The 7,891-nt window shown below is 39.7% G+C and overlaps 1 pseudogene; it reads left to right on the top strand.

Moving 5' to 3' along the window:
- The first annotated feature begins 1,552 nt into the window (after nt 1-1,552).
- On the top strand, nt 1,553-7,731 carry LOC119884413 (annotated as a pseudogene).
- Nucleotides 7,732-7,891: the final 160 nt, after the last annotated feature.

Here is a 7,891-nt window from a genome sequence, read left to right as displayed (position 1 = left end):
TTGAGGGACCAAATGATTTCAGATTCTCCTGTTTTGCATTACATGGATGACATTTTGGGTGCAATTCAGAAGCTGATATATCAAGAACTAATTGAAAGAAGGGGTTGATTTCAAGTACCGCTTAAAGCTTGAAGACTGCTGTTTCACATACAGGTGTCTGCATTACTCTAGGTAAAAGTGTCAATGAGTTATTGAGGCACAAAATGATTCCAGATTCTCATCTTTTGCATTATATGGATGCCATTTTGGGTTCACTTCAAAGGCTGATATTTCAACAACTGGCTGAAGGAACGGGTTGATTTCAAGTGTCAATAGAAGCTTGAAGAAGTGGTATCAATGAGTTATGAAGGGACCAAATTTTTCCAGATTCTCATCTACTGAAAGGGAAATACATTAAAGGTTAACACTTCAAAGGCAGATGGAGAGAGTGGTCTAATTGCATGTACCTTAATTTGGATGCCCACATGGTCTTTACAGAAAGAATGGGCACATTTGAGGCCATATGGCATTGCCTGTCACCATTTCTGTGAGTAAATTTGTGATTCCATATTTTGATACACTGTGTTTGAATAGTGGAATCATGATATTTGCCAAGGTGGGTATGCAGATATTGTTCCAGCAGTCGTTTTTGGTCACCTCTTTGGCCAATGGGATTATTTTGGAGTCATCCAGTGGGGGGCAGCTCCTAGGAATCTGTACAATATGTGTCAAAATCATAACTGAATTATATTTTTTGATAACTTTTCACTTTTAACCGCAGGCTGGCCTCTGAGAGCTTTTAAATGTTAGGTATTTAGGTTTAAGCCTGCTCTAATGAGATGAAATGAGCTTTTGCATAGTATCTCGACAGTTTCAGCACGATAGGCACACCATGTTGATAATGTTCACAATATTAAATTATTAAACAATCTTTAAACCATAACGTAGATAGCCTATTCATTCAAGCAAGTTATATAGCAATCATCATCATTTTTAAATCAACTACGGCTGACATGCCAAGGCACAGTGTTCCCTGGCATGTTGGTACGTAGTATTTTAAAGGAGGAGTTGGGGGTAAGCTGCGGAGTAAGACACATAAGAAAAACGTCCACTTTAAATGTTTAAATTTAATCAATGTTATTTCCTTCCATGTTTCAATCTATTGTATAATGTCTGTAGATGAAAAAATGGACTTCCTTTGTCAACAGGAAGTAGAATTCAGCAGGAGCATTGGGCACATGGTGAGCAAATCTCAGCTCAGCTAATTTATATATTTTTCTCATACAAAAGTGTTGATAATTGGTTTGTGTTGTCTTATTTCAGTGAGTTACATCCCAATGTTATGTTTTATGCATTTTTGAACTTGTAAAAAGTAGTTTTTATTGCATTTTCTGTTAAAAATTTAAATATTATCACATAGATGTAAATGTGGAATGTCAATTTATTTTCCAAATTTCAATTTACCATTGACTTAGTTTATAGATTGAAATCGAAAAGACACAGCAAAAAACTGTGATGTTCTATCTATCTAACAGATTTATGTTGATTCCCAGCATGCTGACTGTGGGGAAAAATGGACAGATGTACCAGAATGAGTGTGAAGGAACTGTGTGAGACCAATGACCTGGCAACTGCTTTGGTGTTGGACCCTCTGCTTGGCTTCAGAACCCATAAAATGAATATCAGTCCTCTACCAGAGATACAACATTGGGGTAATCTCAAAGAAACTTTGGTGCAATTTGAGAATACACATGACTTCAACAAGACTTTTGAGGCGCTGACAAAACTGGCTGGTGACTGTTTTAATTCTCTGGGAAGCCATCATCAAGACCTACTGAGGGAACATGTTTATCGCTACTTCAGTGCCTTCCTGTTGGACAGTGGTGTCAAGATAGAGTCCTGTGCGAGATACTCTTCAGAGACAATGGAGCAAAGGTAACCTCTACAAGGCACTGGTTTGCAGGACAACGTATTGAGGTCTTGCTGGGCTGCATAGCAGAGTTTAGCCCTGCTGACAGCAATGTTCTGAAGGCAGGAATCAATGACTTCAGCGTGATGTATTCAATGCGCAAACATTCTGCTCAGCTGTGGCTTGGGCCTGCAGCTTTCATAAACCATGACTGTAAACCAAACTGCAAGTTTCTTGCTAGTGAGAAGAATATCGCTTATGTTGAAGTGATTCGACCAATCTCACCTGGGGAGGAGATTACGTGTTACTATGGTTCCAGCTTTTTTGGGGATCAAAATGAAAAGTGTGAATGCTGCACTTGTGAAGGGAATGGAGAGGGTCATTTCAAACACAGAGGGAAGCAGCTCCATTTTGAGGAAACAAAGGACCCTGTGAGCAAAAAGTACCAACTGAGGGAGAGATATCTTCATCTAAAAAGAAAAAGAAGGAACAAGCAGATTTCTGGACCAGCTCTGAAAGGTCAGCCAGAAAGAAAAATGTCCAGGGCCCAGAAAAGGCAGGGAAGAAGAACGGAGATCTCCACAGCTGAAGGTAACAGAAGGGGCAAATATTTTTGAAAGCTATTGATAAAATGATGATGGTAAGGGAGTGTAAACAATGATGAACAGGTTGGGTATGTGCTGTGTTGTTGGGTGGCTACGGCTCAGGAGGTAGAGCGGGTTGGCCATTTATCGGAAGGTCGGCGGTTCAATCCCTGGCTCCCCCCAGGTTGCGTGTCGAAGTGTCCTTGGGCAAGATACTGAACCCCCTGGCGTGTATGAGTGAGTGTGAATGCTAGTTTCCGTTTGAGCACTTAGGCTCAGTGTATGAATGTGTATGACTGGTGAATGCAGATGTAGTGTAAAAGCGCTTTGAGTGGTCGAAAAGACTAGAAAGGTGCTATACAAGTACCGAACATTTACATTTGTTATAAATAAGGTTCAAGAATCATGTCAGGAAAGGAAAGCTGTTCAAATAAAAAAATAGATGGCAAATCATGTCAATAAACAATTGATAAGTAAGCATCAAGAAGGTATTGTTATCCCTTCACACCTCTAAAGTTATTTTGGCAGTGCACATGAAAAAGTTTTTATGGTTTATGTGTGCTCCGTTTTACCCTGTTTGTCTGAGCTGTTCAATTTAGTTCTCCACCAGTTCTGTTATTTAGTCAGTTCTGTATCTATTATTTAGTTTGTGTTTTGGGTTTCAGTTCTGTCTTTTATCTTCTTTTCAGTTTTGCCTTTGTTCGTTGTGTTGTGTTTCACTCCCTGCCTCTGTATTCAAATTCTTTGGTATAACGATTACCATTACAATTCGTTTTGTGCATTTTAGGTTTTGTCCTGGTATGTTGTTACATGCTTTACTTCCTGGTTTATTGTGTATTAGTTTATGTCTAGCTTGTTCCTCTTTCTGACTAGCCCCTCATGTCTTTCACCTGTTGACTCTCTCCCTGCTTGTTAGCCCTGTGTGTGTGAGAATATTGCCTGTGTTTCCCACAGTCCATGTCATTGTAGCAGGTGGTTCTCAGACTGTTCTGAGGATATTTTGTGCCCATTTGGATTTCTGTTTGGATCACCTTTTTCCTTTGGATTGTTTGTTACTTTTTTGGATTGCTTTGGACTCAACCACTCTCAGTAACTGTCCTCACTTTTGTTTTGCTTTATTAAATCATCGAACTGTGTCTGCTCAGCCTTCATGTCAAGCTATTGGATCCTAAAACCTCCTCCATGCATCACGTGCTATGACAGTGTTAAGATTTTTTAACATTTGCCTTTCTTCTTTCTCCCACTCTAAATGCACAGGCCTAACAGAAGATCTTCCTTACCTGGTTGGCAGGATGGTAAGTGTATATCAGTAGGGAGTGCCCTTTATGATGGTTTGTTGACAATACAGAGCTTCATTTGTGCTATTTTTAATCATCCACAGAGTGAGCGACTGTGCGGGCTGTGTTTCCACAACTTCAGCAACTTAAAGCAACACCTGAAAGTGTCCCACACCATTCAGAACAAAGAAGAGTTCCAGCTTCTGATGAAATATGGGAATTCACGGTTGGATCAAGATAAATACAGTTTTACATGTTGTATTTATTTTTGTTATTTGCACTAATTTCTTGAACATTTATTTTTAATTTCCCACCATAGAACTAGCAAATCCTTGGAATGCCCAATATGTGGGAAGGGGAATCTCATCCGCCTTGATAAACACTTACAAACAGCACACAACATTGGTTCAGCAGAGGTAGGAGATTCAATTTGTGACAATAAAGTCTGCAAAATCTGTTGTAAATCATGTGTTTTTCCATTTAATGCCACTTTTGATGTCATGAAAAATTTGTTGAAAGGAGCGAGAACCGATCATGAGGCAGGCCAAGAGAGCAGTCATAGTTAAAATGCTGGCAGAACTGCGTGAGTCCAACCCTGATGTGCCCATGGTATCCAGCTTGGACTTGGGTGTTACCACGGAACATGGTAATTTTAAGTTCTGTTAATGTTATGATATATATCGATGTGATAGGGGCACTGAAAAGGAGGCTTAAATCATCATATCGTGTTCAAACTTCAATGACTTCTGTGTAACAACCAAATATTTCACATATAGACTGACATTTGGAACCCAAGGGTTTAACCTTTAAACTTTAAACTATTTTAGAGGAATATGTTCTGCCTACTGGAGAAATCACTGAGGAGGCTGCTTCCAAGGAACTGAGGGAGGAGCCAGAGGGATCGGAGTACAGGGAAGAGGAGGAGGCCTTGAGTATCAATTCATCCTGCAACAATCATCCTCTGACTGGAAAGCATTCTGCCATTCTGCCATCATGTTCCACCCCCACACCTCAAAGACAGGATCATGATTACAGCATGTCCTCCTCCAGAGACCTTCCTCAAAATACTGATCAGCTGCTGTTTTCCACCCCTGTTTCCGGGGCCCAAAATTCCTCTGCCAGTCACCAAATCCCTTCCACCGCCCTGTGTGGGTCTATGCCTCCGCCTTCATGTGAGACTGTGTCTTCTTTTAAATTATCGGGGCACTTGAGTGGCCATAGTCAGCTCTTGACTGGTTCAATGTCAAGGGACTGCATGTGCATCCTGGAGAAGTTGGATTCCAGATTGCAGAAGCTGGAAAAAAAGATGGACTGTTTGATGGCAATGCAGCGACAGACACCCACTCCGCGTAAAGCACCTCAATCTGTTAAAAAAAGTGAGCATGTCAACAAGGGACAGAAGGGCACTTTTTTCTATGGTAAGTTATTCATTCCTTTCTGTTACAATTTGGGAGAGGAGAATGACGGTTATAGATAGATGGTTTTCCTTTTCATGTTTGTTTTGCAGAAAATACTGTTGACGACTTCTTCAAGTTTCGCCTGGGGCCTGGAAGGAAAGATAGAGAAAATGCAAGGAAGTCTTCAAGCCATGCTCTTTGCTTTTGCCTCTATATGGCTGCTGGTCTACCCTCCAAGATCGTCTCCAGTGACCTAAGATTCCTGAACCAAATGGACAAGTTGCGTGGGTAAGTAAAAAAGAAAATAAGGAAACTTTTTATATAGCACCTTTCACAGACAACAGTTGTCAAAAAGTGCTTAACAGTAAAAAAAAATGGAACAAAATAAAACATAAGGAAGTATTTTTCTTTCATATTTTTCTAGGCCAAGAATTATTACATATATTTTTTATGCAGGCACAAATTATTCCCCAAATCTTATATATGGATTTAAAATTATGATCTCTGATGTTGTGAAATAGATGTAAATATGGAATGTCAAATGTGGTGGTGGAATTGGAAGTAAGAGTGGCTTGTAATGGCTTACCTTTTTCCATAGTTGGCCAACATACCTGGTCCAGAAGGGCTACGCACCCTCATCAATGAAAAACATGTTGACCAACGTGACTTTGTTTTTCAAGCACGTTGAAAACTCCTTCCTGACTCAAAGCAAGCTCAAACAGAATGAAATAAATAAAATCCTGTACGAGCTGAAGAGGATCCAGGCCGAGATTCAAAGAACGCTGGTTGTCCACCCGCTAAAAGTGTTGTGTCCTAAAACAGGTACTTTTTATCAAGGTCTTCTTGATCTTGTTCTCACAAAAAATTACAAATTGGATTCTCATCGACTGTGGTGCATTTTTCACTATTTTCACAGATGATCAGCTTCATGCAGCTCAGGAAAGCACTTTCATGACAGCTGCGAGGGAAAAAATTCCTAAACTGTTTGGTTAGTAGACTTAATTATTTATGCTGTAATGCTCGTTTTTCGGTTGCTTACATTCACAACCAACATTTTTTTTTAATGATGTTTTGTAGAACGATTGGGGAGCAGTGGAAATCAGGAGAATGAGCATTCTAAGCTAATGGGCTACATCATGGGCTACCTGCGCATCCTCACTGGACACAGATCGGTTGTCCTCACCAACATGACAAAGGAAAATGTGGTCAACTTTGACTGTTGGAATCATGGCGAGATATTCCAAGTCCTGGTTAGTACCTCTGTTGTTTTTGGAGTTTATTTATTCCCTTCCGGATTAGTTTCTTCTTGGAGTGAAACCAATCCGTTAATGCACATATCAAGTGAAAGCTGAGGGGTTAAATGAGCAGTTTCTCTTCCAAGAGAAAGTTTTCAAATTCCAAAAATAAAAAATGGCTGTAAATATATTAAATAAAACTACAGATAAATTCTGATGGTAAAATAATGCTGAAACACTTCTGTCTGGGGGGTGGAATTTGGGTTGTAAACATGTCACTCAAAAGCACAAATAATTTTTTTTGTGGGCTTGCGATTTCAGCATGTAAACTTGTTAACTAAAAATTACACACTTGACCTAGACACACCAGAATTCCTTGTTTATTGAGGGCATAGTAGGTGAGAATGTATTTTGAAATTCAAAGAAAATATCATTGTATCCTTGTAATTAAGAGTGCATTATTTAATATAACAAAGTAATTTTTTTTAAAGCAAGTTTCCCATATTCATATGGGCTACAAGCTCTGCATCTATTGCATCATATGGATGACATTTTGAGTGTTCAACAGCTGATATTTCAAAAACTGATTGAGGAACTAGGCCGATTCCAAGCAGGAACAAAAGCTGGAAGATTGCTGTATGACACACAAGTAGCTTTATCACTTTAAGTACAAGTAATATTTTTTATGGGACCAATTTGTCATCTATTGCATTAAATGAATGACATTTTGGTTGTACTTCAAAGTCTGGTATTTGAACAACTGAGAGAATGGTTTGATTCTAGGTACCAATGGAAGCTTGTAGTTTGCTATATAAAAGACAGGTGGCTTCATCACTGTACTTTAATGCAGTGTTGAGTACTAAAGGACCAGATGATTCCAAATTCTCACCTACTGAGTGGGCCATAGATGCAATTCTGGAATCACTTTGAAGGCTGATATATTTAAGACAGAAGGAGAGTGCATGTTGAGTCCAAGTACCAATGGAAGGTTTTAGATGTGATGTGTGGCCTCATATCCCAGCTACAAGTCAACAGTCATTGGTGATTTGTTTTGTATAATTTAAGTGCATCCACTCAGACAAATCATGATTTCCCAAGGTTGATGACCACAAAACCATGCAGTCATTTGGTCAGGCTGCATTCAACCTAAATGAGGAGGAATTTAGGTGGCTGGAAAACCTCGTCAACTGCAAGTGCTGTCCTCAAGGTCAGGCCAGTGATTATGTTTTCCACAATACACTTGGAAAACAGATTGGTAAGGCAAGGCACTTCCTTCGTCTCGCTTGGGTGGACTGTGGAATGAAGGGAACAATCAGTTTTAACAAGATCCGGAGCAGTGTCTCTACTCAAGTAAGTACTTAATGCAAGATAGGATCTGGCTATAGGATGGTTTTTAAAGTTGTAATTGGTAACTTTTTATTTCTTGGGCTTTCCAGGCCAACCAATACCTCTCTGAGAAGGAGAGAAAACAGTTGGCAAAAGTGACGTGCCACAGACCCAGCACGGCAGA

This window comes from Micropterus salmoides, unplaced genomic scaffold (assembly GCF_014851395.1).
Source record: "Micropterus salmoides isolate LMB-PRFRI ecotype aquatic unplaced genomic scaffold, ASM1485139v1 Ms_hic_scaffold_3421, whole genome shotgun sequence".
Lineage (NCBI taxonomy): Eukaryota > Metazoa > Chordata > Actinopteri > Centrarchiformes > Centrarchidae > Micropterus > Micropterus salmoides.
This window is presented reverse-complemented; position numbering and strand designations above follow the sequence as displayed.